At 50.1% G+C, this 25,926-nt stretch overlaps 3 non-coding genes and 1 gene segment (V, D, J or C); all 4 read right to left on the bottom strand.

The window, feature by feature from the left end:
• Window positions 1-25,926, bottom strand: part of LOC148137593 (Ig heavy chain C region-like) — a 784,089-nt gene that overhangs the window by 589,269 nt on the left and 168,894 nt on the right.
• trnal-aag (transfer RNA leucine (anticodon AAG)) lies at window positions 19,629-19,710 on the bottom strand. Its single transcript has one exon. It is a non-coding gene; the product is annotated as a tRNA-Leu (tRNA).
• On the bottom strand, window positions 22,580-22,661 carry trnal-aag (transfer RNA leucine (anticodon AAG)). Its single transcript has one exon. It is a non-coding gene; the product is annotated as a tRNA-Leu (tRNA).
• On the bottom strand, window positions 25,531-25,612 carry trnal-aag (transfer RNA leucine (anticodon AAG)). The gene has a single exon. It is a non-coding gene; the product is annotated as a tRNA-Leu (tRNA).

Genomic DNA, 25,926 nt, shown 5'->3' with positions numbered 1-25,926 from the left:
ATTGGGAAGGATAGCAGGGTCCATGAGAGGGAGCAGATTACCCTCACATTGGGAAGAATGGCAGGGTCCCTGAGAGGGAGAGATCACCCACACATTGGGAAGGATGGCAGAGACACTGAGAGAGGGCAGATCAACCACGCATAGAGAAGGATCGCTGCGTTCCTGAGAGCGACAGATCTCCCACACACTGGGGTGGATTGCAGGGTCCGTGAAAGGGGGCCAGATCACCCACACATTGGAAAGGATGGCAGGGTCCCTGAGAGGGACAGATCAACCACACATTGTGACGGATGGCAGGGTCACTGAGAGGCGGCAGATCACCGACACATCGGGAAGGATGGCAGGGTCTCTGAGAGGGGGAAGATCATCATCACATTGGGAATGATGGCCGGATCACTGAGAGGGGGCAGGTGGCCCACACACTGGTAAGGTTTGCAGGGTCCCTGAGAGCGGCAGATAACCCACACTTTGGGAAGGATGGCAGTGTCTCTGAGAGGGGGTAGATCATCCACATAGTGGGAAGGATAGCAGGATCCCTGACAGGGGGCAGATCAACGATAAAATGGGAAGGATCGCAGGGTCCCTGAGGGGGGACAGATCAAGCTCACATTGGGAAGGATAGCAGGGACACTGAAAGAGGCCAGATCACCCACATTGAGAAGGATGGCAGTGTCCCTGAGAGGGGGCAGTTCACCCACATATTGGGAAGGATGGCAGCGTCCCTGAGGGGAAATTGATCAACCTCACATTAGGAAGGATGGCAGGGACACTGAGAGGGGCCAGATCACCCACATTGAGAAGGATGGCAGTGTCCCTGTGCGGTGGCAGATCGCCCACTCATTTGGAAGGATGGCAGCATCTGCTTTGAGGGGCAGATCACCCACACATTGGGAAGATTGGCAGTGTCTCTGAGAGGGGGCAGATCACCGATATAATGGGAAGGATGCCAGGATCCCTGAGAAGGGACAGATCACCCACACATTGGGACGAATGGCATGGTCCATCAGAGGGACAGATCACCCATACATTGAGAAGAATAGCAGGGACCCTGAGAGGGGGCAAATCACCCACACATTGGGAAGGATGGCAGGGTCACTGAGAGGGACCAGATGACCCACACATTGGGAAGGATGGCACTGACCTGAGAGGGACAGATCGCCCACACATTGGGGAGGATGGCAGATTTCCAAGAGGGGGCAGATCACCCACATATTGGTAAGGATGGCAGAGTCTCTGAGATTGTACAGATCACCCAAACATTGGGAAGGATGGCAGGGTCCATGAGAGGGAGCAGATCACACACACATTGGGAAGGATGGCAGGGTCCCTGAGAGAGACAGATCACCCATCCATTGGAAATGATGGCAGGAATACTGAGAGGGGCCAGATAACCCATACATTGTGAAGGATGGCAGGGTCCCTGAGAGTGGGAAGATCACCCACACATTGGGAACGATGGCAGTGACCCTGAGAGGGACATATCACCCACACATTGCGGAGGATGGCAGGGTTCCCGAGAGTGGGCAGATCACCTACACATTGGCAAGGATAACAGGGTCCCTAAGAGGTGCCGATCACTCACACATTGGGATGATAGGCAGGGTCTCTGAGAGGGGCCAGATCACCAAACATTGGTAATGTTTACAGGGTCCCTGAGAGGGGCAGATAACACACACTTTGTGAAGGATTGCAGTGCCCCTGAGAGGGGGCAGATCATCCACACATTGGGAAGGATGGCGGTGTCCCTGAGGGGGGACAGATCAACCTCACATTGGGAAGGATGGCAGGGTCCCTGAGAAGGGACAGAACCCCACACATTGGGAAGGATGGCAGGGTCCCTGAGAAGGACAGTACACCCACACACTGGGAAGGATGGCAGAGTCCCTGGGAGGGACAGACAAACCACCCATTGGGAAGGATGGCAGGATCCCTGAGAGGGGACAGATCACCCACACAATTGGAAGGATGCCAGGGTCCCTGAGAGTGGGCAGATCACCCACACATTGGGAAGAATGGCAGTGTTCCTGAGAGGGAGCAGATCACCCAAACATTGTGGAGGATGGGAGGATTCCTGATAGGGGGCCGATCACCAACACATTGGAAAGGATGGCAGTGTACCTCAGAGGGGGCAGATCACCCACACATTGGGAAGGATGGCAGGGCACCTGAGAGGGGAAGGTCACCCACACATTGGGAAGGAAAGCAGGATCTCTGAGAGGGCCTGATCACCCACACATTGGGAACGATAACAGGATCTCTGAGAGGGGTCAGATCACCCACACAATGGGAAGGATAGCAGGATCTCTGAGAGGGGTCAGATCACTCACACAATGGGAAGGATGGCAGGGTCCCTGAGACGGGCCAGATCACACACACATTGTGGAGGATGGCAGTGTCCCTGAGAGTGGGCAGATCACACACACAATGGGAAGGATAGCAGCATCACTGAGAGCGGCAGATCACCAACACATTGGAGAGGATGGCAGTATACCTCAGAGGGGGCAGGTCACCCACAGATTGCGAAGGATGGCAGACTCCCTGAGAGTGGGCAGATCACCCACACATTAGGAAGGATGGCAGTGTCCCTGAGAGGGACAGATCAAACTCACATTGGGAAGATTTGCAGGGTCGCTGAGAGGGGACAGATCACCCACATATTGGGAAGGATGGCAGGGACACTGAGAGAGGCCAGATCACTCACACATTGGGAAGGATGGCAGCGTCCCTGATAGGGGGAGGTCACCCACACATTGGGGAAGGAAAACAGGGGCTCTGAGACGTATCAGATCACCCACACACTGGGAAGGATGGCAGTATCTCTGAGAGGGGCAGGTCACCCACGCATTGGAAAGAATGGCAGTATCTCTGAGAGCAGCAGATCAACCACACATTGGGAAGATTTGCAGTGTCCCTGAGAGGGGACAGATAACCCACACATTGGGAAGGATGGCAGGGTATTTGAGAGGGGACAGATCACCCAAACATTGGGATGGATGGCAGGGTCCCTGAGAAGGACAGATCCCTCACAAAATGGGTAGGATAGCGGGATCCTAGAGAGGGACAGATCACCGAAACATTGGAAAGGATGGCAGGGTCCTTGAAAGGGGACAGATCACCCAAATTTTGTGGAGGATGTCAGTGTTCCTGAAAGTGGCAGATCGCCCACACATAGGGGAGAATGGCAGGGTCACCGAGATGGGCTAGATTACCCACATAGGGAAGGATGGCAGGCTCCTTGAGAGGGCGCATATAACCCACACAGTGGGAAGGATGGCAGGGTCCCTGAGAGGGGACAGATTACCGAAACATTGTGGAGGATGTCAGTGTTCCTGAAAGTGGGCAGATCACCCACACAATGGGTAGGATAGCAGGGTCTCTGAGAGGGGGCAGATCACCCATAAAATGGGAAGGATGGCATTGTCCCTAAGAGGGGGCAGATCACCAACACTTTGGAAGAATGGCCGTGTTCCTGAGAGGGGCAGATCACCCACACATTGGGAAGGATTGCAGGGTATTTGAGAGGGGACAGATCACCCACACATTGGGAAGGATGGCAGGGTCCCTGAAAGGGGGCAGATCACCCAGACTTTGGGAAGGATGGCAGTGTCACTGAGAGGGGCCAGATCACCCAAACATTGGGAAGGATGGCATTGTCCCTGAGATGGGGCCAGATCACCCACACATTGGGAAGGATGGCAGGGTCCCTGAGAGGGACAGATCAAACACACTTTGGGAAGGATGGCAGGGACACTGAGAAGGGCCACATCACGCAGAACATTGGGAACGATGGCAGGTCCCTCAGAGAGTACAGATCCCTCACAAAATGGGTAGGATGGCAGGGTCACCCAGATGGGGTAGATTACCCACATAGGGAAGGATGGCAGGCTCCTTGAGAGGGCGCATATAACCCACACATTGGGAAGGATGGCAGGGTCCCTGAGAGGGGACAGATCACCTAAACATGTGGAGGATGTCAGTGTTCCTGAAAGTGGGCAGATCACCCACACAATGGGTAGGATAGTAGGGTCTCTGAGAGGGGGCAGATCACCCATAAAATGGGAAGGATGGCATTGTCCCTAAGAGGGGGCAGATCACCAACACTTTGGAAGAATGGCAGTGTTCCTGAGAGGGGCAGATCACTCACACATTGGGAAGGATGGCAGTGTTCCTGAGAGGGGACAGATCACCCACATAATGGGAGGGATTGCAGTGTCCCTGAGAGGGGACAGATGACGCACACATTGGGACGGATGACAGTGTCCCTGAGAAGGACAGATCACTCACATATTGGGAACGATGGCAGGTCCCTGAGAGGATACAGATCCCTCACAAAATGGGTAAGATGGCAGGGTCCCTGAGAGGGGACAGATCACCCAAACTTTGTGGAGGATGTCAGTGTTCCTGAAAATGGGCAGATCACCCACACAATGGGAAGGATAGCAGGGTCTCTGAGAGGGGGCAGATCACCCATAAAATGGGAAGGATGGTATGGTCCCTAAGAGGGGGCAGATCACCAACACTTTGGGAAGAATGGCAGTGTTCCTGAGAGGGGCAGATCACCCAAACATTGGGAAGGATGGCACGTTATTTGAGAGGAGACAGATCACCCACACATTGGGAAGGATGGCAGGGTCCCTGAAAGGGGGCAGATCACCCAGACTTTGGGAAGGATGGCATTGTTACTGAGAGCGGCCACATCACCCAGAACATTGGGAAGGATGGCAGTGACCATGAGACGGACAGATCGCCCACACATTGGGGAGAATGGCAGGGTCACTGAGATGGGCTAGATTACCCACATAGGGAAGGACGGCAGACTCCTTGAGAGGGCGCATATAACCCACACATTGGGAAGGATGGCAGGGTCCCTGAGAGGGGACAGATTACCGAAACATTGTGGAGGATGTCAGTGTTCCTGAAAGTGGGCAGATCACCCACACAATGGGAAGGATAGCAGGGTCTCTGAGAGGGGGCAGATCACCCATAAAATGGGAAGGATGGCATGGTCCCTAAGAGGGGGCAGATCACCAACACATTGGAAGAATGGCAGTATTCCTGAGAGGGGCAGATCACTCACACATTGGGAAGGATGGCAGTGTTCCTGAGAGGGGGCAGATCACCCACACAATGGGAGGGATTGCAGTGTCCCTGAGAGGGGACAGATCATGCACACATTGGGAAGGATGACAGTGTCCCTGAGAAGGACAGATCACTCACATATTGGGAACGATGGCAGTTCCCTGAGAGGGTACAGATCCCTCACAAAATGGGTAGGATAGCGGGATCCTAGAGAGGGACAGATCACCGAAACATTGGGAAGGATGGCAGGGTCCCTGAGAGGGGACAGATCACCTCAACATTGTGGAGGATGTCAGTGTTCCTGAAAGTGGGCAGATCACCCACACAATGGGAAGGACAGCAGGGTCTCTGAGAGGGGGCAGATCACCCATAAAATGGGAAGGATGTCATGGTCCCTAAGAGGGGGCAGATCACCAACACATTGGGAAGAATGGCAGTGTTCATGAGAGGGGCAGATCACTCACACATTGGGAAGGATGGCAGTGTTCCTGAGAGGAGGCAGATCATTCACACACAATGGGAATGATTGCAGTGTCCCTGAGAGGGGACAGATCACCCACACATTGGGAAGGATGGCAGTGTCTCTGAGAAGGACAGATCACCCACATATTGGGAACGATGGCAGGTGTCTGAGAGGGTACAGATCCTTCACAAAATGGGAAGGATATCGGCATCCTAGAGAGGGACAGATCACCCAAACATTGGGAAGGATGGCAGGATCACTGAGAGGGACAGAACAACCACACATTGGGAAGATTATCAGGGTCCCTGAGAGGGAGAAGAACATCATCACATTGGGAAGGATTCCAGGATCACTGAGAGGGGGCAGATCATCCACACATTGGGAAGGATGGCAGGGTCCCTGACAGGGGGCAGATCTCCCACACAATAGGAAGGATGGCAGTGTCCCTGTGAGGGGGCAGATCACCCTCACATTGAGAATGATTGCAGTGTCCCTGAGAGGGGGCAGATCACCTATATATTGGGAAGAATGGCAATGTCACTGAGAGGGGGCAGACCACCCACGCATTGGGAAGGATGGCAGTGTCCCTGAGATTGTACAGTTCACCCATACATTGGGAAGGATGGCAGGGTCCCTGAGAGGGATCAGATCACACACACATTGGTAAGGATGGCAGGGTCCCTGAGAGGGTGCAGGTCACCCACACATTGGGAAGGATGTCTGGGTCCCTGTGAGGGAGAGATCCCCCACACTTTGGGAAGGATGGCAGGGTCCCTGTGAGGGGGCAGATTACCCACACATTGGGAACGATGTCAGGGTTCCTGAGAGAGGACAGATCATCCAAACATTGTGGAGGATGGCGGTGTTCCTGGGAGTGGGCTGATCACCCACACAAACGGAAGGATAGCAGGGTCGATGAGAGGGGGACAGATCACCCATACAATGGGAAGGATGGTATGGTCCCTAAGAGGGGGCAGATCACCAACACATTGGGAAGAATGGCAGTGTTCCTGAGAGGGGCAGATCACACACATTGGGAAGGATGGCAGTGTTCCTGAGAGGAGGCAGATCACCCACACAATGGGAAGGATTGCAGTGTCCCTGAGAGGGGACAGATCACCCACACATTGCGAAGGATGGCAGTGTCCCTGAGATGGACAGATCACCCACATATTTGGAACGATGGCAGGTGTCTGAGAGGGTACAGATCCTTCACAAAATGGGAAGGAAATCGGGATCCTAGAGAGGGACAGATCACCCAAACATTGGGAAGGATGGCAGGATCACTGAGAGGGACAGAACAACCACATATTGGGAAGATTATCAGGTTCCCTGAGAGGGAGAAGAACATCATCACATTGGGAAGGATTCCAGGATCACTGAGAGGGGGCAGATCATCGACACATTGGGAAGAATGGCAGGGTCCCTGACAGGGGGCAGATCACCCACACAATGGGAAGGATGGCAGTGTCCCTGTGAGGGGGCAGATCACCCTCACATTGGGAATGATTGCAGTGTCCCTGAGAGGGGGACGATCACCCATATATTGGGAAGGATGGCAATGTCACTGAGAGGGGGCAGACCACCCACGCATTGGGAAGGATGTCAGGGTCCCTGAGATTGTACAGTTCACCCATACATTGGGAAGGATGGCAGGGTCCCTGAGAGGGATCAGATCACACACACATTGGTAAGGATGGCAGGGTCCCTGAGAGGGGGCAGGTCAACCACACATTGAGAAGGATGTCTGAGTCCCTGTGAGGGAGAGATCCCCCACACATTGGGAAGGATGGCATGGTCCCTGTGAGGGGGCAGATTACCCACACATTGGGAACGATGTCAGGGTCCCTGAGAGAGGCCAGATCATCCAAACATTGTGGAGGATGGCGGTGTTCCTGGGAGTGTGCTGATCACCCACACAATGTGAAGGATAGCAGGTCGATGAGAGGGGGACAGATCACCCATACAATGGGAAGGATGGTATGGTCCCTAAGAGGGGGCAGATCACCAACACATTGGGAAGAATGGCAGTGTTCCTGAGAGGGGCAGATCACTCACACATTGGGAAGGATGGCAGTGTTCCTGAGAGGAGGCAGATCACCCACACAATGGGAAGGATTGCAGTGTCCCTGAGAGGGGACAGATCATCCACACATTGCGAAGGATGGCAGTGTCCCTGAGATGGCCAGATCACCCACATATTGGGAACGATGGCAGGTGTCTGAGAGGGTACAGATCCTTCACAAAATGGGAAGGAAATCGGGATCCTAGAGAGGGACAGATCACCCAAACATTGGGAAGGATGGCAGGATCACTGAGAGGGACAGAACAACCACACATTGGGAAGATTATCAGGGTCCCTGAGAGGGAGAAGAACATCATCACATTGGGAAGGATTCCAGGATCACTGAGAGGGGGCAGATCATCGACACATTGGGAAGGATGGCAGGGTCCCTGACAGGGGGCAGATCACCCACACAATGGGAAGGATGGCAGTGTCCCTGTGAGGGGGACAGATCACCCATACAATGGGAAGGATGGTATGGTCCCTAAGAGGGGGCAGATCACCAACACATTGGGAAGAATGGCAGTGTTCATGAGAGGGGCAGATCACACACACATTGGGAAGGATGGCAATGTTCCTGAGAGGAGGCAGATCACCCACACAATGGGAAGGATTGCAGTGTCCCTGAGAGGGGACAGATCATCCACACATTGCGAAGGATGGCAGTGTCTCTGAGATGGCCAGATCACCCACATATTGGGAACGATGGCAGGTGTCTGAGAGGGTACAGATCCTTCACAAAAAGGGAAGGAAATCGGGATCCTAGAGAGGGACAGATCACCCAAACATTGGGAAGGATGGCAGGATCACTGAGAGGGACAGAACAACCACACATTGGGAAGATTATCAGGGTCCCTGAGAGGGAGAAGAACATCATCACATTGGGAAGGATTCCAGGATCACTGAGAGGGGGCAGATCATCGACACATTGGGAAGGATGGCAGGGTCCCTGACAGGGGGCAGATCACCCACACAATGGAAAGGATGGCAGTGTCCCTGTGAGGGGGCAGATCACCCTCACATTGGGAATGATTGCAGTGTCCCTGACAGGGGGAAGATCACCCATATATTGGGAAGGATGGCAATGTCACTGAGAGGGGGCAGACCACCCACGCATTGGGAAGGATGTCAGGGTCCCTGAGATTGTACAGTTCACCCATACATTGGGAAGGATGGAAGGGTCCCTGAGAGGGATCAGATCACACACACATTGGTAAGGATGGCAGGGTCCCTGAGAGGGGGCAGGTCACCCACACATTGAGAAGGATGTCTGAGTCCCTATAAGGGAGAGATCCCCCACACATTGGGAAGGATGGCATGGTCCCTGTGAGGGGGCAGATGACCCACACATTGGGAACGATGTCAGGGTCCCTGAGAGAGGACAGATCATCCAAACATTGTGGAGGATGGCGGTGTTCCTGGGAGTGGGCTGATCACCCACACAATGGGAAGGATAGCAGGGTCGATGAGAGGGGGCAGATCACCCATACAATGGGAAGGATGGTATGGTCCCTAAGAGGGGGCAGATCACCAACACATTGGAAAGAACAGTAGTGTCCCTGAGAGGGAGCAGATCACGCACACATTGCGAAGGATGGCAGGGTCCCTCAGGGGAGGCAGATCACCCACACATTGGGAAGGATGGCATTGTCCCTGAGAGGGAACAGATCACCAACACATTGGGAAGGAGAGCAGGTTCTCTGAGATTGACAGGTCATCCACACGTAGGGAATGATGGCAGGATCCCTGAGAGGGGGCCAGATCAGAGCTGAAAATGTGTTGCTGGAAAAGCGCAGCAGGACAGGAGAATCGACGTTTCGGGCATAAGCCCTTCTTCAGGAATGCTGCGCTTTTCCAGCAACACATTTTCAGCTCTGATCTCCAGCATCTGCAGTCCTCACTTTCTCCAGGGGGCCCGATCACCCACACATTGGTAACGATGGCAGGGTCCCTGAGAGGGGCAGATCACCCACACATTGGGAAGGATGGCAGGGTCCCTGACAAGGGGCAGATCACCCACACAATGGAAAGGATGGCAGTATCCCTGTGAGGGGGCAGATCAACCACACATTGTGCTGGATGGCAGTGTCCCTGAGACGGAGCAGATCACCCACACATTTGGAAGGATGGCAGGGTCCCTGAGAGTGGGCAGATCACCCACACATTGGGAAGGATGGCAGTGTCACTGAGAGGGGGCAGACCACCCACGCATTGGGAAGGATGTCAGGGTCCCTGAGATTGTACAGTTCACCCATACATTGGGAAGGATGGCATTGTCCCTGAGAGGGAAAGGATCACCAACACATTGGGAAGGAGAGCAGGTTCCCTGAGATTGACAGGTCATCCACACGTTGGGAATGATGGCAGGATCCCTGAGAGGGGGCCAGATCAGAGCTGAAAATGTGTTGCTGGAAAAGCGCAGCAGGACAGGAGAATCGACGTTTCGGGCATAAGCCCTTCTTCAGGAATGCTGCGCTTTTCCAGCAACACATTTTCAGCTCTGATCTCCAGCATCTGCAGTCCTCACTTTCTCCAGGGGGCCCGATCACCCACACATTGGTAACGATGGCAGGGTCCCTGACAAGGGGCAGATCACCCACACAATGGAAAGGATGGCAGTATCCCTGTGAGGGATCACGTCACCCACACAAAGGGAAGGATGGCAGGGTCCCTGAGACGGAGCAGGTCACTCACACATTGCGAAGACTGGCAGGGTCCCTGAGAGGGGGAGATCACCCACATACTGGAAAGGATGGCAGTATCTCTGAGAGAGGCAGATCACCCACACATTGCGAAGGATGGCAGGGTCCCTGAGAGGGGACCGATCACCGACGCATTCGGAAGGATGGCGGGGTCCCTGAGAGGGGACAGATCACCCACACATTGGGAAGGATGGCAGGGTCCATCAGAGGGACAGATCACCCATACTCTGGGAAGGATGGTAGTGTCCCTGAGAGGGGGCAAATCACCCACACATTAAAGGATGGCAGGGTCCTTGGGAGAGGGCATATAACCCACACATTGGGAAGGATGGCAGGGTCCCTGAGAGGGACAGATCACCCACACATCGGGAATGATGGCAGGGACACTGAGAGGGGCCAGATCACCCATACATTGTGAAGGATAGCAGTGACCCTGAGAGGGACAGATCACTCACACACTGGGGAGGATGGCAGGGTCCCTGGGAGAGCGCATATAACCCACACATTGGGAAGGATGGCAGGGTCCCTGAGAGGGGGCAAATCACCCACATATTGGTAAGGATGGCAGGGTCCCTGTGCGGTGGCAGGTCACCCAAACATTGGGTAGGATTGCAGTGTCCCTGACAGTGGGCAGATCACCCACACTATGGGAAAGATGACAGGATCTCTGAGGGGGGCAGATCACCCACACATTGGGAAGGAGGTCTGGGTCCCTGAGAGAGGGCAGATCAACGATACAATGGAAGGATGGCAGGGTCCCTGAGAGGGGACAGATCACCCACACATTGGGAAGGATGGCAGTGTTCCTGAGAGGGTGCAGATCACCCACACATTGGGGAGGATGGCAGGGTCGCTGAGAGGGGGCAGATTACCCACACATTGTGAAGGATGGCTGTGTCCCTGAGAGGGCCAGATCACCCACACACTGGAAAGGTTGGCAGTGTCTCTGAGAGGGGTAGATCACCCACACATTGGGAAGGATGGCAGGATCCTTGAAAGGGGACAGATCTGATACACATTGGGAAGGATGGCAGGGTCCATGAGAGGGGACAGCACACCCACACATTGGGAAGGATGGCAGTGTCCATCAGAGGGACAGATCACCCATACATTGGGAAGGATTGCAGGGTTCCCTGAGAGGGGGCATATAACCCACACATTGGGAAGGATGGCGGTTCCCTGAGAGGGGGCAGATCACCCACACATTAGGAAGGATCGCAGGGTTCCCGAGAGGGGGCATATCACCCACACATTGGGAAGGATGGCAGTGTCCCTTAGAGGGGACAGATCACCCACACATTGAGAAGGATGGCAGTGTCCATGAGAGGGTACAGATCTCCCATACATTGGGAAGGATGGCAGGGTCTCGGAGAGGGACAGATCACTCATACATTGGGAAGGATGGCAGGGTCCCGGAGAGAGGGCAGAACACCCACGCATTGGGAAGGATGGCAGGGACCCTGAGAGGGGGCATATCAACCACACATTGGGAAAGATGGCATTGTCCCTGAGAGGGGGCAGGTCACCGACACATTGGGAAGGGTGACAGGGTCCCTGAGTGAGGACAGATCACCCACACATTGGTAAGAATGGCAGTGTCCCTGAGAGTGGGCATATCACCCACACATTGGGAAGGATGACATTGTTCCTGAGAGAGGGCAGGTCACCCACACATTGGGAAGGATGGCAGTGTCCGTGAGAGGAGACAAATCATCCACACATTGGGAAGGATGGCAATGTCTCTGAGAGGGCGCAGGTCGCCCACACATTGGGAAAGATGGCAGGGTCCCTGAGAGGGAGCAGATCACTCATACAATAGTGAAGGAAATCAGGGTCCCTGAGAGGGGACAGGTCACCCAAACATTGTGGAGGATGGTAGTGTTCCTGAGAGGGGGCAGATTCCCCACACAATGGGAAGATTAGCAGGGTCTCTGCGAGAGGGCAGATCACCCACACATTGGGAAGAATGGCAGTGCCCCTGAGAGGGGGCAGATCACCCACAGATTGCGAAGGATGGCAGGGTCTCTAAGTGGGGGCAGATCACCCACACAATGGATCTCTGAGAGGGGCAGATCACCCACACATTGGGAAGGATGGCATCGTCCATGAGAGGGGCCAGTTCACCAACACATTGGGAAGAATGGCAGTGTCCCTGAGAGGGGGCAGATCACCCACAGATTGCGAAGGATGGCAGTGTCCCTGAGAGTTGGCAGATCACCCACACCATGGGAAGGATGGCATGGTCCCTAACAGGGGCCTGATCACCCACACATTGCGAAGGATGGCATGGTCCCTGAGAGAGGGACAGATCAACCACACATTGGGAAGGATGGCAGTGTCCCTGAGAGGGGACAGATCCCGTACACAATGGGAAGGATGACTAGGTCCCTGAGAGGGACAGATCACCCACACATTGTTTCTTAATGATAGATAGTTGAGCTGAGCGTCGTGAAGCGCTGTATTTAATCTCCAGTTTCTGTCAAACCATGGGCTTGAGTTATCCCAGTACCAGAACCACAAGTGACGTACCTCAAGTATTCACATCGATGGGCCTGGGTATCTTCCAGTTTGTGATAGTTCCTTTCCCTCTGGGTGTTTGCAGACCCCCTCAAGCTCTCTGACACTCTCGGTGATGAAAGCAGAAAATTGGTGACAGACTCTGAAAACAGTGAGAGCTCCAGCTGTTCACCGCCGTTCAGATCCCCGCTAACCTTCCTGCTTTAGAGAAATCGGCATGCCTGGTTGGTGGCAGGCTGTGTGGCTCAAATAGGCAGCAGCGGGATGCAAGATAAAGGTTGGTAGTTTGAGACCATCCAGGTATGGAGCTTTGGTTGTTCCAGATCAGACTATGGGAATACCACCCTACCTCCATTCAAACCGGAAAATCCATGGCAAGATTGAATTGCAACCCAAACTATTGATGATTCTGTATTCCCTGACCCCACACGGAGTACGATAAGGACAAACACTGCTCTCTCCAGTCCCCCCGCTGTCAACAAAAGGTGGTCACTGCAGCTCCCTGCACAGCCCTGGGACTCAGCTGACAGAAACTCCCCTCATGAACGGCGCTTCCCGTGTGAAAATTTTACATTTAATACGGTTACGGCTGCAATCCAACCCCTGTCCCCAAGACAGCTTCTAAGCTGCAGGATTTTGTGATGAGAACAGTGTTATGACGTGGAAGGTGTGCCCTCCACCTTTAAATGAGAGCGAATGCTGTTCAGAACTGACAGCTGACAAATACCTGTGATGACCAGCTAGCAGTCTCAGCGTGCACTGGAAAATTGGAAAGATGTAACATTTGGCTGTGAAACAAATCTGATTTGGTTTCTAATTAGGAAACAATTCCTATTTTACCAATCAAGTTTAAATTATGTCTCAGAATACAAAAATCCAATCGCGCTTCAATGTAGTGTTTAGCAACACTGCAGAACCGAGGACTTCCGTAATGTTGCCTCCACTGACCATTCCCCATGAAACATGCCCAGGTCCTCAGCTGAGGAATTTTGCGGGGAACCTTAGCTCCTTGGCTTTGAACCGGGCCGTCTGCCCAAGGAAAGTAAATGTGGTACTGCTTTTAGTGGAAGGATCAGAGCACGGTAACTCAACTCTGAAATAGAATGGTCATCTGTGTTGTACACATCTGTGCATATTCAGAACCAGGTTGGAGAAAACTGTAACAATGTTTCACCTAGTAATGAAACAGGATTGCATTATTTTTCACCACTCGAGCATGTATGAGCGAGAAAATTCAAAGTCACGTTTGCTGATATGAACAGCAAGTTAGAAAGCTCTGCTCATGTCAGTCTGAAAGGCTGCCATCGGGAATAAGGCTATTCGTGCCGGATTTTGACGCGGGGCGTTTATGTGTATGAGGTGACTCCAACACCCACTACACGACAGAAAGCATCCCCGCAAGCAGCTGGTCTTCAGAGTCGTCCAGTGCTAAAATTAACAGCCGTTCAACGCTTCATCTTTATGTTTCCAGGAGCTGGTTGTTCTCCAGCGTAACTGGCATCATTGAAACATTAAGAAAATTACGTGAAATTGCTCACAAAGTATAATTGACAGGGGCGCACAGTTTGGAATGTAGGGCGAGTCTGAAAATGCTGGGATAACTTTCCGTTCATCGTCAGGCATGACCTTAAGGAAGGTTTGTCAACGGAATACTGAAGTTTTTTGCTTTCGGCAATATACGGTGAGTTGAAAACTGGAGAGCAAAGGTTTAAGGTGAAATAGGTAAAATATAAAAAGGATTTGAGGCACCTTTCCCACACAGAAGGCTGTGCGTGTATGTAATCAGCTACCAGGTGAAGTGGAGGAGGCGAGTACACTCAGAAGATTTCAAAGGCAATTGGATGAATTTCTGGATAGGAAGGGTTTACTGGGATAGGGGCTAATTGCTGAGAAATTGTTTAAAATGCACTTTCAGAGATTTCGAAGCATGAATGCTGTTCTGGGAACAGTCCGAGGGCAATCAGCCATAAACGACACCCAGATCCTTCAGCAGAGCAATTCCATATTATGCTCCCAACATATATTGGAATCTTAGTGCAATGTCACCTCCCGAAAAACTCCGAAATGAGGGAAAACAAAGAACCGAACATGAATGGGCCATGAAAAGTGAATATTCCCAAACACAGTCTCGTTTAGATTAGTTAGCCCATCCGATCAACAATGCGGCAGTGCCTGCTGCCCACGTCTCCAGGACAGAATTGAAGGAAATGAAAGAAATGTAAGACCATATGACATCACAACTAACCGGAATTATTTTACCATTCGCCAGAACACCAAATAACGACAAGTAAAGTCACTGCAGGATTTTGTTTCACACCAGCGATGTAAGATCAATCTCCGTTCGGTTTCAGGAAAAACAGTGAACGACACAACTTGGCCGGAATATGAAGCAGTAGTGGAACCGTATGAGGCCCGGGCTTTTCGTGTGGGAGGTGAATGTGATCACGACAGCGTGGTCACTGGCAGGTTGGAGAGGGTGCACTCTCCCACATCAGAGATGCATTTCCAATACTCAAAGTAAGCTAGTCGTGTTGGAATTTAAACACTGAACATTAACACGCTGCAGTAAAACCGGCAAAGCACACAAATGGTGGAATTCAAACACACGCCTCATTGGAGATTCGAGCCACAATGCAGCGCCTCCGACCACTTGGCCACAAGACCAGCCGCGGCAGTCGCCCCTTATCTTACACTTTCAGTGATGCGCCTGCAAAACAACAGAAGCAAAGTCACAGGGAAAGACTTCCCCCATCCCTGCCCTGCTCACACAGTAATTATATGGAATTGCATTACCTTTCACGACGAGAGCAGATTTGTTCAAACAAATTCGAAGGCAGCTTTGCAGATGGGAAAGCAAGCAAGAAAGCTCCATTTTTGTCCATGTAAAAGGTGGCAGTTAAAGAACAAAGCAGTTTCTGCCCAGCTTCGAACTGGGGACCTTACGCGCAGAAGGTGAACATGATGACCACTACACGACAGAAACAAGCCCCAGCCGTTCCTGCTGCGGCTTAGTGGCATCGAGCACTGAGGGTTGAAGCCATTCTACTTTTCACATTTGTGTTTCCAATAGTTCGTTGTTTAATGGGACTTGTTTAATTTTGGCTATGTGGTGAGCATGGACGAGATACACCAAAGTATCAAGCTACCTCCAGAAACCCTGTTAATTCATAATGTATTGAGCGAATCGCAAAACAGAAAGCATTAAACACGGAACACAAACAAAACTGTCAAACCAAATGCATTTTCAGACACAGCGAGCATGAATGCTAAATGTGAGACAGTCCGAGGGCATGAGCCATAAAGTAATCACACAACTAGCAACAGGACAATTCCAAACTAATCTTTCAAACATCCTGGAGCCTTAGTGCACCACCACTTCCCCGACAATGCTGAAAAGAGAGAAAAAAAGAACACAATAAGAATGGGCCATAAAAAGTGAATTTCACCAATCACTGTCTCGATTAGATTACCTTTCCCTTCCGATGTCTCCAGGACGGAAATGAAGGAAATGGGAGAAATTGAATAACATATGACATCGAAATTCATTGGAACGTTTTACTCATTGGCCAGAAAGCCAAATAACGACGAGTCGAGTCACCGCAGGACTTTGTTTCACAACTACGATGAAATAACAGTCTCCATTCGGTTCCTGTCAAAATTCAACTTGCCTGGAACGTAAAGCAACAGTAGAGCTGCATGCAATTTTCCGCGCGGGAGAGAAACACGATCAGGACAGCACAGACACTTTGGAAAATTCCGCAGTTCCCCACACCACAGTTAATTCCCCGCAAAGCAAACGCATTTTTCTTCTGTTTTGAACATCAAATCAATGGGGATCGAAACAGCATTTTAACAAGCGGGGTCGTTGGAGTTGATCAATAGAAATGGCAATGGTGGGATTCGAACTCACGCCCCCGTCGAGACTGAAGCCTTAATCCAGCGCCTTAGACCACTCGGCCAGACTAATGCCCAAACGTCTTGCATTTCTAATTGGGCTCCGGCATAACAACAGATGCAAAGTCCCGTGAAAAAGTTTCCATGATCCCTCTCCGAATCGCACAACTGCTGGGATGTGCCCGTCGACAATCTCAATTTCGCAGCAGATAATGATAGCCCATCAATCCAGACAAAAATCAATGGTAAGCTGAGTCTATCTTCTCAGAAACTTTTAAACTACAAATGTATCTGTGAGTGCGTGAGAACATACGATCGGTTATGATTTGGTCAAATTACCATGAGCTGCTTGACATTACTGCAATTTCGATTCTTGCTTTGCAAAATGATTTCACCCTTTGATCGAAACAGGACAACTTTCACGTTTACACGGAACATGAAACACACCGGACTACAGGGAAAATGCACAAAGCTGAACAGGCCGTGTTCCACATCATACCGCGCAGCATAGTTACAGTCACTGTGTCTGTTTTGCAGAATAAGAGACCCAAAGAATGTTCTCCACCCTAAAACCGGAGGTAGCATTACAATCCGTGAACGACAGATCACATTGTGAGGATGCTCTGACCTCGGAGCAAGTTCGAGATGCCAATTTCCTTACCTTTTTGCCTTACCCGTGCAATTTGCTGCAGAGATGTTCATTCCTGGACGTGAGCCACATGGATACCAACTGAGTTGGAAACCTGTGTGGGATTCGAAGAGAAGCGACTCAATAAATTTTGCTAAACTCCACGGTGCTTATTAGAAATGCAGTTTCTGTTCACATCAATCTAAAAGGCAGTTTCTGAACATAGTAACAGAAGTCAAAAGGTAATTAGCTCACCCCACCCCCACTCCGGAAGAGGTGCTAACTGCCCTTGAGTGCTTTTTTGTTCTCGATGTGAAGAGCTCTCACGCCTGAGTCACCTTCACACGTCTCTGGTTGCTGAGTGAATCACAAAGAAGGAATTTCACCAGAGCTGCAACTGCCTCACTTCCCCACTCGCCCTCCCAGTTTACATTTTCCTGCTCGTCAGTGATTTAAAGAAAACCAAATGGATGCGATGTCATTCTGCAGCCTCTCTGTCGATTCCTCCGTTTCAGTTCCAACGTGGTTAGATCTCGGGGCGCTATCAAAGCACAGGTCCAGAGGTTCTCTGAGAGTGTAATTTCTTTCATTGCTGTTGCTAATTGAATGAGCCACTAACGTGCGAACTGCTCCAAAACATGATTCAGGACCTCTGGTAACAACTCACGCACGTTGAATACCGACAGACCGCTTCCAAATGATGTCCTTCATAGACGACTTTGGGGGTACATTTGACAGACAGACTAGTTCAGGAATCCGCGGTGCGCTGTGACACCAGCGCATCAGCTTCTTCCCTGTCTTGGAAACGGGCCGCCTGCGCAAGCAATGCAAATGCGGTACTGCTTTTCGTGGAAGGATCAGAACGCGATAATTACACTCTCAAACAGAATGGCATATGATCAGAACCAGGTTGGAGAAAAACTTTACAATACTTTGCACAGTAATTAAATGGAGTTGCATTACATTTCACTACGAGAGCAGATTTGTTCAAGCAAATTCGAAGGCAGGTTTGCAGATGGGAAAGCAACCAAGAAAACTCCGCTCCTGTCCATGTAAAATGCTGCAGTTGAAGAACAAAGCAGTTTCTGCTCAGTTTCGAACTGGGGACCTTTCGCGCGTAAGTCGAACGTGATGACCACTACACCACAGAAACAAGGCGCAGTCGCCACCGCTAAAGCTCAGTGTCACCCAGCACTGAAAGTTGAAGCCATTTTACCTTTCACCTTTCTGTTTCTAATCGCTCGTTGTTTAATGGGACTTCTTTAATTTTGGCTATGCGGTGAGCATGGACGAGATACACCGAAGTATCTGTTTCCACGCGGTGTGCGCCAATAACATTGTGTTGCTTACACCGGCTGTAAAGGATTACTTTTTAGCGGAGCTTGCCGTCGCAGTCTGTGGCACAATCATTTAGTCTGTTCGACTGCTCACGGGAAAGGTAGCGTTGTAAGACACTGCAGAAACGAACGACTTCCTTACTTTTGCTCCGACTGACCATACTCCGGGAAATTTTCCCAGATTCTCAGTTGAGGATTTCTGCAGCTGGAAGTTACCTCAGAAACCCTGTTAATTCGTAATGTATTGAGCGAATCGCAAAACAGAAAGCATTTAACACGGAACACAAACAAAACTGGCAAACCAAATGCATTTTCAGACACAGCGAGCGTGAATGCAAAATGTGAGACAGGCCGGGGGCATGAGTCATAAAGTAATCTCACAATTAACAACAGGGCAATTCCAAACTGCTCTTTCAAACATACTGGAGCCTGAGTGCACCACCACTTCCCAGACAATGCTGAAAAGAGAGAAAGAAAGAACACAATAAGAATGGGCCATAAAAAAGTGAATTTCACCAATCACAGACTCGATTAGATTACCTTTCCCTTCCGATGTCCGCAGGACGGAAATGAAGGAAATGGGAGAAATTCAATAACATGTGACATCGCAATTCATTGGAACGATTTTCCCATTGGCCATAAAACAAAATAACGACGAGTCGTGCCACCGCAGGACTTTGTTTCACAACAGCAATGAAATCACAATCGACATTCGGTTCCAGTAAACGCTCAACTTGCCTGGGACAGCAGAGCTGTTTGCGATTTTCCACGCAGGAGGCGAACACGATCATGACAGCACAGACACCGGAAAAGTTGGGACTTTGCCACACCACAGTTAATTGCCCGGGAAGCAAACCCAATTTTCTTCGGTTTTAAACAGAAATGCAGCAGGAGTCGAAACAGCATTTTAACAAGCTGCGTCGCTGGAAACGATCAGCAGAAATGGCAGCGGTGGGATTCGAACCCACGCCTCTGTCGAGACTGGAGCCTTAATCCAGCGCCTTAGACCGCTCGGCCACACTACCAGCCAGCCGCGCTGCCCCATTTTCTTGCACTTCCAATTGTGCTCCTGCATAACAACCGATGCAAAGCCACGTGAAAAGGGTTCCATGGTCCCTCTCCGACTCGCACAACTGCTGGGATGTGCCCGTCTACAATATCAATTTCGCAGCAGATAATGATAACCCATCAATCCAGACAACTATCAATGGTAAGCTGATCTTTTCAACTATCTTTTCATCAATCCAGACAACTATCAATGGTAACTACAAACGTATCTGTGAGCGCGTGAGAACATACGATCAGTTATGATTTGGTCAATTTACCATGAGCTGCTTGACATTACTGCAATTTCGATTCTTGCTTTGCTAAATGATTTCACCCTTTGATCGAAACAGGACAACTTTCACGTTTACACGGAACATGAAACACACCGGACTACAGGGAAAATGCACAAAGCTGAACAGGCCGTGTTCCACATCATACCGCGCAGCATAGTTACAGTCACTTTGTCTGTTTTGCAGAATAAGAGTCCCAAAGAATGTTCTCCACCCTAAAACCGGAGGTAGCATTACAATCCGTGAACGACAGATCACATTGTGAGGATGCTCTGACCTCGGAGCCAGTTCGAGATGCCACTTTCCTTGCCTTTTTGCCTTAGCCGTGCAATTTGCTGCAGAGATGTTCATTCCTGGACGTGAGCCACATGGATACCAACTGAGTTGGAAACCTGTGTGGGATTCGAAGAGAAGCGACTCAATAAATTTTGCTAAACTCCACGGTGCTTATTGGAAATGCAGTTTCTGTTCACATCAATCTAAAAGGCAGTTTCTGAACATAGTAACAGAAGTCAAAAGGTAATTAGCTCACCCCACCCCCACTCCGGAAGAGGTGCTAACTGCCCTTGAGTGCTTTTTTGTTCTCGATGTGAAGAGCTCTCACGCCTGAGTCACCTTCACACGTCTCTGGTTGCTGAGTGAATCACAAAGAGGGAATTTCACCAGAGCTGCAACTGCCTCACTTCCCCACTCGCCCTCCCAGTTTACATTTTCCTGCTCGTCAGTGATTTAAAGAAAACCAAATGGATGCGATGTCATTCTGCAGCCTCTCTGTCGATTCCTCCGTTTCAGTTCCAACGTGGTTAGATCTCGGGGCGCTATCAAAGCACAGGTCCAGAGGTTCTCTGAGAGTGTAATTTCTTTCATTGCTGTTGCTAATTGAATGAGCCACTAACGTGCGAACTGCTCCAAAACATGATTCAGGACCTCTGGTAACAACTCACGCACGTTGAATACCGACAGACCGCTTCCAAATGATGTCCTTCATAGACGACTTTGGGGGTACATTTGACAGACAGACTAGTTCAGGAATCCGCGGTGCGCTGTGACACCAGCGCATCAGCTTCTTCCCTGTCTTGGAAACGGGCCGCCTGCGCAAGCAATGCAAATGCGGTACTGCTTTTCGTGGAAGGATCAGAACGCGATAATTACACTCTCAAACAGAATGGCATATGATCAGAACCAGGTTGGAGAAAAACTTTACAATACTTTGCACAGTAATTAAATGGAGTTGCATTACATTTCACTACGAGAGCAGATTTGTTCAAGCAAATTCGAAGGCAGGTTTGCAGATGGGAAAGCAAGCAAGAAAACTCCGCTCCTGTCCATGTAAAATGCTGCAGTTGAAGAACAAAGCAGTTTCTGCCCAGTTTCGAACTGGGGACCTTTCGCGCGTAAGTCGAACGTGATGACCACTACACCACAGAAACAAGGCGCAGTCGCCAACACTAAAGCTCGGTGTCACCCAGCACTGAAAGTTGAAGCCATTTTACCTTTCACCTTTCTGTTTCTAATCGCTCGTTGTTTAATGGGACTTCTTTAATTTTGGCTATGTGGTGAGCATGGACGAGATACACCGAAGTATCTGTTTCCACGCGGTGTGCGCCAATAACATTGTGTTGCTTACACCGGCTGTAAAGGATTACTTTTTAGCGGAGCTTGCCGTCGCAGTCTGTGGCACAATCATTTAGTCTGTTCGACTGCTCACGGGAAAGGTAGCGTTGTAAGACACTGCAGAAACGAACGACTTCCTTACTTTTGCTCCGACTGACCATACTCCGGGAAATTTTCCCAGATTCTCAGTTGAGGATTTCTGCAGCTGGAAGTTACCTCAGAAACCCTGTTAATTCGTAATGTATTGAGCGAATCGCAAAACAGAAAGCATTTAACACGGAACACAAACAAAACTGGCAAATCAAATGCATTTTCAGACACAGCGAGCGTGAATGCAAAATGTGAGACAGGCCGGGGGCATGAGTCATAAAGTAATCTCACAATTAACAACAGGGCAATTCCAAACTGCTCTTTCAAACATACTGGAGCCTGAGTGCACCACCACTTCCCAGACAATGCTGAAAAGAGAGAAAGAAAGAACACAATAAGAATGGGCCATAAAAAAGTGAATTTCACCAATCACAGACTCGATTAGATTACCTTTCCCTTCCGATGTCCGCAGGACGGAAATGAAGGAAATGGGAGAAATTCAATAACATGTGACATCGCAATTCATTGGAACGATTTTCCCATTGGCCATAAAACAAAATAACGACGAGTCGTGCCACCGCAGGACTTTGTTTCACAACAGCAATGAAATCACAATCGACATTCGGTTCCAGTAAACGCTCAACTTGCCTGGGACAGCAGAGCTGTTTGCGATTTTCCACGCAGGAGGCGAACACGATCATGACAGCACAGACACCGGAAAAGTTGGGACTTTGCCACACCACAGTTAATTGCCCGGGAAGCAAACCCAATTTTCTTCGGTTTTAAACAGAAATGCAGCAGGAGCCGAAGCAGCATTTTAACAAGTTGCGTCGTTGGAAACGATCAGCAGAAATGGCAGCGGTGGGATTCGAACCCACGCCTCTGTCGAGACTGGAGCCTTAATCCAGCGCCTTAGACCGCTCGGCCACACTACCAGCCAGCCGCGCTGCCCCATTTTCTTGCACTTCCAATTGTGCTCCTGCATAACAACCGATGCAAAGCCACGTGAAAAGGGTTCCATGGTCCCTCTCCGACTCGCACAACTGCTGGGATGTGCCCGTCTACAATATCAATTTCCCAGCAGATAATGATAACCCATCAATCCAGACAACTATCAATGGTAAGCTGATCTTTTCAACTATCTTTTCATCAATCCAGACAACTATCAATGGTAACTACAAACGTATCTGTGAGCGCGTGAGAACATACGATCAGTTATGATTTGGTCAAATTACCATGAGCTGCTTGACATTACTGCAATTTCGATTCTTGCTTTGCTAAATGATTTCACCCTTTGATCGAAACAGGACAACTTTCACGTTGACACGGAACGTGAAACACACCGGACTACAGGGAAAATGCACAAAGCTGAACAGGCCGAGTTCCACATCATACCGCGCAGCATAGTTACAGTCACTTTATCTGTTTTGCAGAATAAGAGTCCCAAAGAATGTTCTCCACCCTAAAACCGGAGGTAGCATTACAATCCGTGAACGACAGATCACATTGTGAGGATGCTCTGACCTCGGAGCCAGTTCGAGATGCCACTTTCCTTGCCTTTTTGCCTTACCCGTGCAATTTGCTGCAGAGATGTTCATTCCTGGACGTGAGCCACATGGATACCAACTGAGTTGGAAACCTGTGTGGGATTCGAAGAGCAGCGACTCAATAAATTTTGCTAAACTCCACGGTGCTTATTAGAAATGCAGTTTCTGTTCACATCAATCTAAAAGGCAGTTTCTGAACATAGTAACAGAAGTCAAAAGGTAATTAGCTCACCCCACCCCCACTCCGGAAGAGGTGCTAACTGCCCTTGAGTGCTTTTTTGTTCTCGATGTGAAGAGCTCTCACGCCTGAGTCACCTTCACACGTCTCTGGTTGCTGAGTGAATCACAAAGAAGGAATTTCACCAGAGCTGCAACTGCCTCACTTCCCCACTCGCCCTCCCAGTTTACATTTTCCTGCTCGTCAGTGATTTAAAGAAAACCAAATGGATGCGATGTCATTCTGCAGCCTCTCTGTCGATTCCTCCGTTTCAGTTCCAACGTGGTTAGATCTCGGGGCGCTATCAAAGCACAGGTCCAGAGGTTCTCTGAGAGTGTAATTTCTTTCATTGCTGTTGCTAATTGAATGAGCCACTAACGTGCGAACTGCTCCAAAACATGATTCAGGACCTCTGGTAACAACTCACGCACGTTGAATATCGACAGACCGCTTCCAAATGATGTCCTTCATAGACGACTTTGGGGGTACATTTGACAGACAGACTAGTTCAGGAATCCGCGGTGCGCTGTGACACCAGCGCATCAGCTTCTTCCCTGTCTTGGAAACGGGCCGCCTGCGCAAGCAATGCAAATACGGTACTGCTTTTCGTGGAAGGATCAGAACGCGATAATTACACTCTCAAACAGAATGGCATATGATCAGAACCAGGTTGGAGAAAAACTTTACAATACTTTGCACAGTAATTAAATGGAGTTGCATTACATTTCACTACGAGAGCAGATTTGTTCAAGCAAATTCGAAGGCAGGTTTGCAGATGGGAAAGCAAGCAAGAAAACTCCGCTCCTGTCCATGTAAAATGCTGCAGTTGAAGAACAAAGCAGTTTCTGCCCAGTTTCGAACTGGGGACCTTTCGCGCGTAAGTCGAACGTGATGACCACTACACCACAGAAACAAGGCGCAGTCTCCAACACTAAAGCTCGGTGTCACCCAGCACTGAAAGTTGAAGCCATTTTACCTTTCACCTTTCTGTTTCTAATCGCTCGTTGTTTAATGGGACTTCTTTAATTTTGGCTATGTGGTGAGCATGGACGAGATACACCGAAGTATCTGTTTCCACGCGGTGTGCGCCAATAACATTGTGTTGCTTACACCGGCTGTAAAGGATTACTTTTTAGCGGAGCTTGCCGTCGCAGTCTGTGGCACAATCATTTAGTCTGTTCGACTGCTCACGGGAAAGGTAGCGTTGTAAGACACTGCAGAAACGAACGACTTCCTTACTTTTGCTCCGACTGACCATACTCCGGGAAATTTTCCCAGATTCTCAGTTGAGGATTTCTGCAGCTGGAAGTTACCTCAGAAACCCTGTTAATTCGTAATGTATTGAGCGAATCGCAAAACAGAAAGCATTTAACACGGAACACAAACAAAACTGGCAAATCAAATGCATTTTCAGACACAGCGAGCGTGAATGCAAAATGTGAGACAGGCCGGGGGCATGAGTCATAAAGTAATCTCACAATTAACAACAGGGCAATTCCAAACTGCTCTTTCAAACATACTGGAGCCTGAGTGCACCACCACTTCCCAGACAATGCTGAAAAGAGAGAAAGAAAGAACACAATAAGAATGGGCCATAAAAAAGTGAATTTCACCAATCACAGACTCGATTAGATTACCTTTCCCTTCCGATGTCCGCAGGACGGAAATGAAGGAAATGGGAGAAATTCAATAACATGTGACATCGCAATTCATTGGAACGATTTTCCCATTGGCCATAAAACAAAATAACGACGAGTCGTGCCACCGCAGGACTTTGTTTCACAACAGCAATGAAATCACAGTCGACATTCGGTTCCAGTAAACGCTCAACTTGCCTGGGACAGCAGAGCTGTTTGCGATTTTCCACGCAGGAGGCGAACACGATCATGACAGCACAGACACCGGAAAAGTTGGGACTTTGCCACACCACAGTTAATTGCCCAGGAAGCAAACCCAATTTTCTTCGGTTTTAAACAGAAATGCAGCAGGAGTCGAAGCAGCATTTTAACAAGCTGCGTCGTTGGAAACGATCAGCAGAAATGGCAGCGGTGGGATTCGAACCCACGCCTCTGTCGAGACTGGAGCCTTAATCCAGCGCCTTAGACCGCTCGGCCACACTACCAGCCAGCCGCGCTGCCCCATTTTCTTGCACTTCCAATTGTGCTCCTGCATAACAACCGATGCAAAGCCACGTGAAAAGGGTTCCATGGTCCCTCTCCGACTCGCACAACTGCTGGGATGTGCCCGTCTACAATATCAATTTCGCAGCAGATAATGATAACCCATCAATCCAGACAACTATCAATGGTAAGCTGATCTTTTCAACTATCTTTTCATCAATCCAGACAACTATCAATGGTAACTACAAACGTATCTGTGAGCGCGTGAGAACATACGATCAGTTATGATTTGGTCAAATTACCATGAGCTGCTTGA

Source organism: Chiloscyllium plagiosum, unplaced genomic scaffold (assembly GCF_037043375.1).
Source record: "Chiloscyllium plagiosum isolate Xiang-an unplaced genomic scaffold, Cpla_swu_hap1 HiC_scaffold_42, whole genome shotgun sequence".
NCBI classification, from domain to species: domain Eukaryota; kingdom Metazoa; phylum Chordata; class Chondrichthyes; order Orectolobiformes; family Hemiscylliidae; genus Chiloscyllium; species Chiloscyllium plagiosum.
Note: the sequence above shows the minus strand (reverse complement) of the source record. Positions and strands in the feature narration are given on the sequence as shown.